The sequence below is a fragment of the Eptesicus fuscus genome, chromosome 10 (assembly GCF_027574615.1).
Source record: "Eptesicus fuscus isolate TK198812 chromosome 10, DD_ASM_mEF_20220401, whole genome shotgun sequence".
Lineage (NCBI taxonomy): Eukaryota > Metazoa > Chordata > Mammalia > Chiroptera > Vespertilionidae > Eptesicus > Eptesicus fuscus.
The window spans coordinates 15,938,004-15,950,523 of NC_072482.1; the positions used below are offsets into that span (position 1 = coordinate 15,938,004).

Sequence of the window (12,520 nt, forward strand, 5' to 3'; positions counted from 1 at the left end):
CAGGTTCAGTCCCCAGTTGGGGTGCATACTGGGGCTACCAATCGCTGTTTCTCTCTCTCCCTCCTTTCCTCTCTCTCTAAAATCAATAAAAACATATCCTTGGGTGAGGATTTTAAAAAAGAAAGTTCTGTGAGTATTGGAGTGAAATACAAGACCAAGACAAGACTGAGAACCCATTGCCAGAATCCTGAGGTGAGGATGATTCTTGGTAACCAAGAGGCTCAGGAGACTCTAAGGATAGCTTGATAGTGAATTGTGTCAATGAGGCTGGAGCTCCTTATAACATCCCTTTATGTAAAGTTTGGGTCAATTCTAGAGACAAGATGGGACTGAATTTCAGGCAAGAGTCAAGAGCCCCAGGTCTGAGAAGTGGAGGACTGGAAACACTGGAGCCCAGCACAGGTCTGAAGTTGGAATCTCAACACCTCTGTTTGCTAGCTGGATGTCCTTGAATAAATAAATCACTTTACTCCTCTAAACATCTGTAAATTCAGGATCATGGTAATCATAACATACATTATTGTGAAAATTAAATATCATAATTCTTATAAAGCATTTGACCTAGTGTCTGTCATCATCATCATCTGCATTATCATCGTCAAAGAGAGAAGAATGTTCTAAGAAAGAGGTCAACAAATCCTGTTCTCACATATTTTTCTAAAAAAAGGTTGATTGAAACACAGCTCATTCATTTATGGATTGTCTATGGCTGCTTCTCCTACAACAGCAGTTGGTAGTTCCAATAGACCTTGAGACCTGCACAGCTGAAAATGCTATTTGTCTTTTTACAGAAAAAGTTTGCTGACTTCTGCTCTAAGGCAAGAAAAGTCAAATGACTGTGGCTATATGAGACTCCCATGTGAACCAAGCACAGGGTGACATAGGAAGTAGCAAGAAAAATTTGAGCAGGTAAGTTGAAGTGAATAGTCTTAAAGTGGCTCAAAAATTAGAAATTATCCAGAATACTTTTTAACAAGGGCATATAGGATCTGACAGCCTCCCATTTACCTGCCTTTTATCTTGAATAATAATTCGACTTTGAATGCCATCTAAGGTTATGGTCTTGCCCCATTTCCAGTGGTCCACCCTGTTCAGCAAGACAAATGATGACACTGAGACATCCTAGGAATGAGCTTTCCTAGCACCATGGGACTCTGGACTCCATTATTCAAACAAAAGGTTGGTCATCAATGCATCCTTTGGATTAAGTTATGACCAAAAGAGGGATGTGTGGATGAAAGGGGCCACATGCTAACCTGACAAGTTCAGGGAAGGCCTGCATGGCGGTCTTGCAAACTTAAAGACTTAAAGTAACTACAAAGGATGGTCTGAAACTAAAACTTTAAAAGCAGTTATGGTGGGTAGTCACATCCTAGACCAGTATCTTCCCTGACAAGGTCAATCTTTACCTTAACTGAGCCTATGTCTTTTTGCATCTACAATAACATATCCTTGAAATGTCAGGGTAACTTGTAACTTCCCTTTTTCCAGACCCCTCAGGGTACAACCAAATGCCCTGGGCGCTAGGACAGATACCACAAATTCCCTCACTGTTATTGTTAAAATGTTAATTGTTGGCTGTTAACTATCCTGTACCCACCTAAGTAAAAGAAGTATGTGTCTATCATTTTACTCTTTATCCAATCCCAGAGGTCCCCCTCCCCTTTTGCTTTCTCCTGTCTCTCTAATCTATCACCAATGGATTTCATGTAACTCACCTACATCTCCTCCTTTGATTGTAATGTATAAAAATAGGTGAAAAACTGCCATTCTCAGAGCATTATCCCAATCCCTTGAGATTCTGCTTCCCAGCAATTGTCGACAGTTTGGCTCAAATAAACTCACAAAAATTCTTAAACAAAAAGAAGAAGAAATTTTTAAAAAGATGCTATATTCCAACCATCTCAAATCAGTGGAGCTAACTCTCTCTCTAGGACCAGCTACATAATTTGAAGAAAGGGCAGTACAAAGTAAAAATACTGGGTCCTTGATCAAAAAGTATTAAGAATTTCAAGATGATGCCAGCAGACCATGAAGCCAAGCACAGGGACCTTCTGCACAGGTTGTGGCTGTCTCCGGAGTATGTAAAGTTGTCCAGGTCAAGTGTTGGTAAGGTGACATGTACAGGAACAGCCACAGGGCAGCTAAGCTGATCTGTGTATTTCCTTCACAGAAGGAAGAATGTGCAAGGCACTGCAATATGGGAACTGTCTGTTAAATAAAAACTCATAGATTACTTGGTTTGTCCAAAAGTAGAATAATAATCACAAAACCAAAAAAAAATGGCTGGGTTGTGTTTTGTTTTTAATGCTCTTGTGACAGTCTGTAGAGAAGATGGGTATATAAATAAGTCTTTTTCAGTCCATAGTGTAGAAAATATTCATAGGTAGACAGCTAGATAGATAGAATAGGATATTATAAGCTTTCCAATATTATTGTATTTTTTTAAGTCTACGAATTAAAGGAAGATGCTTTTGCGTATCAGGAGAATGAGTATGTAGGTTCCAACAGGCCAATTCCACGTGTGATCACAAGTCCCATGGGGAGGTAAGTCCCCCCACAGGGATCTGGACAACAGAGCACCCTCAAGGATGCCTGTGACTCATTGGTGTAGCACCAGCCTATTAGGGCCATCCAAGTTGCCAGGCATGGGTCAGATTCCTCCAGGGGTTGACAAGGTGACAGACTACTCTGATAAATTAATTTGTGCTAAGGTGATAATGGCTGATAATTCTCTGGTTACTTTCAGATAATGTCTATACTGAAATGGAGCCAGTTTCTTTGTCTGGAGGCCATAAGTCATCCTGTTCTCTGCCAGCCTGTTTCTTCTTGTCCCTGTCTTCCATGCTATCCCCTGGCAGTTTCCACTCTGCTTAGGGACAATCTCAAATTCTTCCACCAAAGATGAGCTGAAAATAGTAAATACTCTAAGACAATGATTCTCAAAGAGTTGTGTGGGACCAGCAGCACTGGCATCACCCTGGAGATTGTTTAAAACGCAAATTCTCAGGCTCACGCCAGATCTGTTGACTCATAAACTCAGATTGGAACCCAGAAACCTGTGTTTTAACAAGATTTTCAGGGGATTCTGATGCTTGCTAAAGCTTGAGACCACCGTTCTAAGCACTTAACTTGCATCAGCACATTTACTTCTTATTTTTTTAAAATATATTTTTATTGATTTCAGAGAGGAAGGGAAAGGGAAAGAGAGAGAGAGAGAGAAACATCAATGATGAGAATCATTGATTGGCTGCCTCCTGCATGCCCCCTACTGGGGATTGAGCCCAGTCATATGTCCTTGACCAGAATTGAACCTGGGAACCTTCATCTGCAGGCTGGCGCTCTAGCCACCAAGCAAACCGGCTAGGGCTGCATCAGCACATTTAATTTTCACAAGAACAGGCTAAATTGGGTAAAGGTTGTCTCCATTTTACAGATGAGGGAACTGAGGCACAAAAAGTTTAAGCAACTTGATAGAGGTACTAAGGAGGTAAATGGTAGAGCTGGGCTTTGAATCCAGGCAGTCTGGCTCAAGAATGTGGATGTTACCTCAGCTATGTGACATGCCTCAGTGCATTACATACCTCAGCTATGTTACCTTCCAAATCAATGCTTCCCTGAAACCATTTGTGATTTGTCTCCCAAATATCACAATAGCTCCCATAGCACCTTCTTCTCTTCAGATGTTTGTGTTTTCCTGTCATTCTATCCCCAGTACCCAATACCTATATTGCAGTGAGCAAAATTTGGTGTAGGATGAAAGAATAATAAATGAGCCTGGCTGGTGTGGCTCAGTTGGTTGAACATCCTCCCATGAACCAGGAGGTCACAGATCAATTCCTGGTCAGGGCACATGCTCCAGTTGTGGGCTCAATATCCAATAGGGGGTGTGCAGAAGGCAGCTGATCTATGTTTCTCTCTCATTGATGATTTTATCTCTCTCTCCCTCTCCCTTCCTGTCTCTGAAATCAATAAAAACATATTTTTTTTAAAAGAGTAATCTTCTGCATGTAATTTTCAGGCAGAAGATTACTCTTTTTATAAAATATGTTTTTATTTTATATTTATATTCAATCAAGCAGACTGTTGAAGCTCAGAAGGAAGGCAGGGGTGGGTGGATGGGAAGAGATCAACCAATGAACTTGTATGCATATGTGCACTACCCTTGGACACAGATAATGGGGTGGTGAGGTCCTGGGGAGGGGGGATGGGAGCGGGCTGGAAGAGGTTTATGGGAGAAAAAAGGAGGACCTATGTAGTACTTTCAACAATAAAGATTTAAAAAATAATAAGTAAAAATTTAAAAAGAATAATGATTGAATGAATTGATCAGTGTGAATGAATAAATGATTTGACTCAAAAGTGACTTGACTAGAATTTTCCAGAGAGCTTTAACAACAACAACAACAAAAAAGATCAGCTTCCAGAATCCTAACTTTCACCAACTCAAACAGGGTCCCAGGAGTGAGGCCTGGGAGTCTGTATTTTAAAAAGTCAAACTTAAAATAAGACCAGGTTTCAGAAACAATTGTGCCCAATAGACTGATTCTGTTGCCACTGATGATTTCAGACAGTTTGACAAGACCAAGCTGAGAGCATGAGTGGAGAAATGGGGGTTCTTTGGACCTTTAAATCCCACCCTATAGGAGCTGCTAAGCCTGTAGCCAACGCTTCCTGGAAGAGAGTCTGAACACGCTCCAAATGTAGGCACTTTATATGATATTCCTCGAATAAGATCAATATGAGAAATGCCTGCAGTTGGTACCACGAAGCTGTACACAGCAAGATTTTTACCCTGGAACAGGCAGTCCTCGGCGTGTATATATAACTGGGTCATATTCCAAAAATGTATTTGTAAGTTGAGTTGTTTGGAACTCAGAAAACACTTTCCCACAGAAGTAATATTAGAAAAGAGGGTTCCATTCCTCTGCCAAAACACAAAACCTGATTTAGAACACTCTGTCTCTGAAATAGCAATTCAGATAGACTAAGGGGACATCCATGGGAAATGTGACTGGGACCAACCCAACTTGGAACTGGGGATTCTGGGAACACAGTGACTCTGGGTAAGACAGGCTGTGACAGCATCATAGGTTGGTTCTCCTCTCTCCCTCAACCCTCTCCCCCCCCCCCCCCACACACACACACAATTTAGTGACTACTAATCACATGATAGAAAGACAAAGTTATCACTCTAGGAATACTACTTGGGATTCAATGACACCTTTCCTCCCTTCACCTGTGCAGTCAGAAGCTGTCCCGGACCTCAGGGCTCCGCAGTCAGGTAGGGACAATCAGCAGTACTTGTACCTTTACCTCTGATATCCTCTCACCTGGATTTTAGAAATATTACATAGCCTATATAATTCCAATGTCACAGCAACTGCAACTGCCTTCCCTAGTATGCCTAGAACAGTGATGGCGAACCTATGACACGCGTGTCAGCACTGACACGCGTAGCCATTTCTGATGACACGCGGCCACTGAGGCGGCCGCATGCCGAAGATGAAACATTTGCTGCTCCTGAGGATGAAACATTTGCGAAATAATGTTTTTTCCTCAAAGTGACACACTACCCGAGTTATGCTCAGTTTTTTGGTGAAGTTTGACACACCAAGCTCAAAAGGTTGCCCATCACTGGCCTAGAATAATGGTTTGGAATAAGAACCATAAACAAAATTGCTGCTCAAAAGTGTAAAAAAGGATTAAATTTCTATTTTTTCTTTGGCCATTAATTAATTTGCAGTATGACATCAGGATAGATTCTCTGAGCCTCAGTTTCCTCGTTTGTAAAGTGCTGGGGGAGGAGAATGGTTTATAAAATCTATGTTCTTTATAGATCTAATATTCTAGAATTCAATAAAAATGGTTCCCTCTACTTCCTTGTAAATAGATTTGCCAGTCTCCCAGCTGTTCTTCCTTTTCCATACTTGGCAGTGAAACACGGAAAACTCATCTCATCTCAGGCCCAAAGGTGCACCAAGAAGAACCAAGGATTACAAGCTATGGTTTCTTTTCAATCTCATTCAGTTAAATTTATTTCACTTAATTCTTACTTGCCCACAGCCAAACTTTATTTGGGCAATAGCTCACTGAGTTTAAGCCCTGTACTCATGGAGGCATTGAGACATTGCTCAGCACTCAGCAAATTAAGGATCAAAGTGGCAAAATGATGATGATGATGATGATGATGATGATGATAGTGGTAATTATTAGAATTTTGACATAGAAGAAAAAATGAGAAAAATATAATAATATAAAGTAATTTGAAGTTATTTAAGAGAAAAACCTTTAAAATGAATCAACATAATCTTAACATGCACCAACAGGGACTTGCATTTAACACAGAGCAAAATATATTGTTTCTTTTATAGATGCCCCTACCCAAAGGTCATGCTATCTACAGTAAAAGGGAGGAGATGTGGTTATTAATAACCAGTTTTGGTTTGGGATTGGTGATCCCTGATGGACATTAAGCCAGGTAGTCCATTAATAGCTGTTAGAGTGTGTGTCCCTATCTCCTGGGGATGCGCCTGGAGTTGGCATTAGGAACCTCAAGAAGATCCACTTAGCATCCTATGCCTACCATGTGTCCAGTTCTCTGACCTGGATCAAAAACAGAAACTTTTACTTTCAGTGCCTTAGGGGGGAAAAAAAGCCATATTAAAACAAACAAAACCAAAAATTTTCCCAAATAATAAGCAATAAAAATTCTCATACCTCAACATCTTCCTAACCAGCTTGCATAAGAATACTAGGAAATTGTTTGGGGTAGAGAGAAAAGAAAGTCTAGTTCTAGAACCTCTGGAATTTCATTGGTCTGAGAACCAATTATTTCATATGAATAATAATGTCTTACTGATCTACTTGCTGTGTGCAGACACTATGCTGAGTGTTTTATATGCATGTTTTAATTCAACCCTTAAGACAAGCTAGTGAAGTATGTATTGTTTCCACTTTTATAGTATTCATAAAAGAAAAAATATCAGGAGAGGATGGGCAAATGGTCCAGAAAAAGACAGGACTGCATGTGTCCCCAATCCCAGGCATACAAACAGCCCAATGTGCCTGTAATTGCCTCAGATTAGAATCCTTGTTCCACCACAACCTATATCTTCAAGGAAGTTACTCTGTTTTCTTATCTGTAAAATGGGAATGATAATAATGCCTACCTTTCAGACTTGTGACAGGTTTCCAATGACCCCCTACACATAACCGACTTAGAACAGTACCTGTCAGATGGTAATATTCAATGACTGTCAGGCAGTGCTTTTACCTGGTCCAGCAACTCCCCATGCTCCGACACACCAGAAGCATGCCTATGTCTGCACAGATTTCAAGGATCATATGTAAGCCAAGGATCAAAAATCCGGGACACTAAAAACACTTCATTCTTATTCCCTAAGTATAGGCCTTGATTCTCAAAGTATAGTCCCTGGACCAGTAGCATCAGCGTCATCTGGGAGCTTGTTAGAAATGCAGAGGGTCAGGCCCTGCCCAGACCTTCGGAATCAGCTTGGCCATTTTAACAAGACCCCCAGGCAATTTGTATTTGCATTGAATTTGAGAAGCTCTGCTCTCAAACACACACACAGAGTAGCAATTCTCTCTGGCCCTTTGACGATACATGCCCGGAGGCTTCTTAGCCCTCATATTTCAGAACAGCCCAACAGCAGTGTCCACAACATTCTAGGCTGCTGGGCCTTTCTCTGCCTTTCCCATTTTGCTTTTGTTAGTTCAGAATGTCCCTCCTTATCGTCTACCTGCTGAAAACCATTATTCAAGACTCAAGCATCATGGAGACTATTCCTATCTGCCCTACTCCTGTTTCTAGAGGGAATTAATCACTTCCACCTTTGTTTTGCCATTGAAGTTCAGACCAACGCTGCTCAAACTCCTTTGGTAGGAAGGATATTTTATAAAGACGTGAATACGCACGCGCGCGCGCACACACACACACACACACACTCACACACACACACACACACACCCTGTATATTGCTGAAATGAAAGCTTCATGAAAGAATACTTTCATTTACAATGGACTCATATTTTTTCAACATTACTGTGTTCTATTTCAAGTATTAGCGTGCTATATGGGTCATAACTGACAATTTGTAAAACTGTGTACATTTCTTTCAGAGGGACCACAACATTAGATCCATGATTTAGTTTCATGTCTACCACCAATTATAGGTGGAAAAGCCATGGTCCGAGACTGACACATATAAGGACTCAGCATTTTGCTGAATAACAAATGGAGCTTGTTTTCTTGGCCTGACACTACTCCACCCTTATCTCCTCACTGCCATAATTAATGAAAAATTAATATGAGGGATTTATTATGTAATAATTTATCAACTACTAGCCAAAAGTATAAACCAATACACTGAGTCTCTATGCTCCCCATAGGAATTTTTAAATGAAAAGTGGTTCTACAGAGTATTGTGTTGAATAAGAGGAAAGAGAAAAATTGTGAATTTAAAGAATAGTTTAGTTTTGCATATTTTTGGATCTTTTGTTGTTGCCGTTCATGCTGATATTTTCTTAGTCTTCCCATTGTAAATGAAATGGAGCTCTTGTCGCTGTAACTAAGAGCATTTAGAACACCCCGCGCCAGGGAGACGCCAGCCTGCCACCCGAACCTTTCCAGGGTACTGTGCCAGTTCACCTCCATTTTCTCTTTCATCACCTCTGCTCTTCCAGCATGAGATCTCTTATGAGGAAAATGATGACCAACCACATTCATTTATCATTTATATCCCCAGCTTGGGCAAGACACTCTAGTACATAGGCAGGGCTGGAGTTTGACCTTCAGGAAGGTGTCAAGACCTTCAGTTCTGCTTTTGCAAATCAGATGACCCCTGCATGCTGCCCTCTTTCACTCATAAGGAGTGGGTAGAACACGCAAAGACCCGGGCAATACATTTGGAAGGACTAGCAATGTTTTCAGTCTTACCTGTCACCACAGCACAGCGATAAAACAAGCCACCTAATAATTCTTTCACACCTTTGCAGTTATTCTCAAATATTGCATTTATACATGACATTTGAGAGCTTGACTGTCTGGGTTTTAATCATGGCTCTGAGTAGCTAAGTGACATGCATGCCCCCTGCCAAATAGAGATAATGATAATACTTGCCTTGTAGAGTTTTTTTTTTTTATGGGGAAAAATAAAGTAGTACATATAAACCACTTAGAATTGTGCCTGGCACATAGTAAGAGTTTAGTAAATGCTGGCTATTTTCAAGATTATTACTATCCACAGAAACTGTACATACACATGGTATTCCTTTTCTACCACATTTACTAGTAGACACTTAAAGTAATGGAAAAAAAACCTTCAAATTAAATGCTATACATGCTAAGTGCAGTGTGGTATCCTGGATTGGATCCTGGAGCAAAAAAGGATGTTAGTGGAAAAACTGGTGCCATCTGAATAAAGTCTGCAGCTTAGTTAATTTAGTACCAAAGTGAATGTCTTAGTTTTGAGCAGTGTACAAAGGTTATGTAAAATGTTGACACTAGGAAAACCGAGTGAAGACTGTACAGGAACTCTCTGTACTGTCTTTGCAACTTTTCAGTAAATCTAAAATTATTCCAAAATAAAAAGTTCATTTTTAAAAATGCCACACATAGTTGCTGAGTATGCAGTAATGACAAAGTTGTGATGGGCACCGTGGAAAATCAAGAGATAAGGAAAATATGACTGTCTCCCAAAATATGACTGTCTCACTCTGAGAACAGGACGGCAATGAGCTTACTATCAACTGGCCAGAATATAATAAATGTCTTAACGAAAGTGGAAATAAACTCTCGTCAGCCTGATATTAAGGACCAGCTTCATAAAGACCCTTGTTCTCCAGGATGAAATGTGCAGGTAATAAACTGACATAGCTTCACAGTTCGTGCCTCTTCGAGTGGCTACTCTGCCTGGTTGGTATTAAAGAGGCGGGATGCCTCTGTGATAGAGGTGCTGCCTGATACCTGATTAATGCAGATATAAATTCTATTAATTTATTCATTTTTAAAAAATTCTCACCTGAGGATATTTTTCCATTGATTTTTTTTTTTTTTGAGAGAGAGAATGGAAGGGAGTGGGAGAGACAAAGAGAAACATCAATGTGAGAGAGACACATCGATTGGTTGCCTCCTGACCAGGGCTGGGACCAAGCCTGCAACTGTGGTACAAGCCCTTGACCGGAATCAAACCTGAGACCCTTCAGTCCTCAGGCTGACGCTCTAACCACTGAACAGAACTGGCTAGGGCTAATTTATTAATTTTTATAGGTTGTGGAGTGCAGGAGAAAGGGCATGAACCTCATAAGCAAAACTGAGATCAAACCTAGTTTCTCACTAACTTGGGCAGGTTCATTGAACCTCATTTTCCATTGCAAAATGTGTGTGTGTGTGGGGGGGGGGACGGGGAAATATTGAAGTTGCTGGCTGTTATAATAATGAAATGATCAAACAAGATAATGTCATAAGGACCCCTGGCCTACAATAGGCAGGCTTTATTATTATTGCTATCATTAGAAATTATCTGCTATGCATGTGCCCTGGCAATTGTACTCAAGTACTTATTCAACTGTTAAGTATTCGTTTCACTTGTCTAAGACCTTACTTCAGAGGGTCTAGGACTGATTTACCAAGGGAGAGGGTGGCAGACCCCACTGGGGGAAGCTGACAAAGATTAAGGGTTAATTGCATAGGCTTTAGAGCCAATTGGCCTGGATTTAAATCCTGTCCTTTCTACTTACCAGCTTGCTATGGTCCCGGACTGTGAGAGGGATGTCTGACTGCCAGGGATCCCTGTGGGATCGGGCCTAAACTGGCAGTCAGACATCCCCTGAGGGGTCCCAGATTGGAGAAGGTGCAGGCCAGGTTGAGGGACACCCCCTATCCCCCCCCCCCCCCCCCCGTGCATGAATTTCATGTACCGGGCCTCTAGTCAATAAATAATAACTACCACTATTTGCTATTTTTATTATTGAATAACCATTTCCTCTTTTTTCTAGATGTTCAACATCCCCTTTTGTTCAGATATGGGATGCAGGGTGCTCAGGGAATGGGGGACTCTTTCCTCCAGCACCAGGGGATGACCAATGCTCAGTATAAACTACCATAATAATCCCTTCTGTGCCCATTTAGGTGTGGGTATGTGGTTGAAGTCTGGGCAATGGAAACTAAAGGAGAATATGCCTGTGGCTTCTAGGGAATCCTTTTTGTGTTTAAGGCTGCCATGAGGGGATGTGATGCAGCCATCAGGAGACCTGTGGAGAGGCTGCCTCAGAGCCCAGCCATCAATGAGCTGCTGCACCATCTCCCTTTGGACATCTTGTTATGTGAGATGATAAGTGTCCGGATTGTTTCACTTTTAGTAGGTTTTCTTTTACTTGCAGCCAAAAGCAACCTAACTAATATTGGAGGTCACCAGGAGTGAGAGGCAAGTGTCACCATTCCCAGTATTGTGGTTGAGGAAACTAAGTTTCAGAGAGATGAAAGTAACTTTCTGCAGTGTTATACACCTGGTAAAGAGCAGAGAGTCAGAAGGGAGTGAATTCAGATTTTTATCTCTTTCCACTGAACTTTGTCTGGGTCCATTATTTATTCAAAAAATATTTATTGGTTCTAGAAGACACTCTCCTCGACCCCGTGACATTTTCTGGCTTCAGGGCTTGGGCGGAGCTCCCAAAGGGCAGAGCGGGTGAGTGTGCATGCAGAGGCTGCCTCTGCTATGTGTGTATGTGTAGGCCTTCACATCATGTTCAGGGAACTGTCTGCCGTGAGGGAACCGACAGCCAAGTCTTTGATAAGATAAAATATTTCCAAGAGGTCTGAGTTGAGAATTTTGTTTCCCACATATTTGAAAAACCAGCTGTTTAGCAATTAATTATTAAAACTAATACCAGTCTGACGAGATATTTGATTTGATGCCAACATGCCTTTGGAACATAAACAGACCGGATCAGATAGGAACGAACCAGAGTCACCAAGGGTAAGCTCTTTTTTTCCTTCCTCAGTTTGGAGTGTTTCCTTGTATCTCTATGTTTAAGAATAACTTAGATCCTCCAGCCTACTTATAGCTTTTCATCTTATTTACTCATTCTTTTATTTACATTATTATTAATCCTCTAAACTGTTTTTTTTCAGGATTAGCATCATTATTTTCAAAACTGTGGCTGAGGAAACAACGTTTCAGAGAAGTCACAGCGATTTTCCAGAGACATACAGCTGGTCAAGCCTAGATCAGGTTTCGAACCTGAGTCATTCAAACTCCAAAGGCTGTACTTGTCCCTCATGGCCTCATGGTGCTCTGCATGAGTATAGCAAAGAGAGGGAGTTGGGGGGAAGAAATCTTTGAAATCCTGGGATTGGAGTGAGAGCTCTGAGGATGGAGTGAAGCTCAGGCATAGAGGTAACCCGCACAGACTCTTCGGTAGAAATGAGAAAGATGGGTGGAGGATGGGAAAGCAGTGAGTCTGAGAGGAGAAAGGGGACTGAGAGGGGCCTCCATGA

At 41.3% G+C, this 12,520-nt stretch overlaps 1 long non-coding RNA gene across 2 annotated transcripts; it reads left to right on the plus strand.

Annotated features, from left to right (window-relative positions):
• Nucleotides 1-247: 247 nt before the first annotated feature.
• Nucleotides 248-12,265, plus strand: LOC114226953 (uncharacterized). Of its 2 annotated transcripts, XR_008557276.1 has the most exons (7): nucleotides 248-402; nucleotides 792-909; nucleotides 1,079-1,179; nucleotides 5,248-5,284; nucleotides 5,894-5,974; nucleotides 11,637-11,708; nucleotides 12,155-12,265. It is a non-coding gene; the product is annotated as an uncharacterized LOC114226953 (long non-coding RNA). The 2 variants fall into 2 exon arrangements; XR_003613044.2 differs by lacking the exon at nucleotides 5,248-5,284.
• The last annotated feature ends 255 nt before the right edge of the window (nucleotides 12,266-12,520 follow it).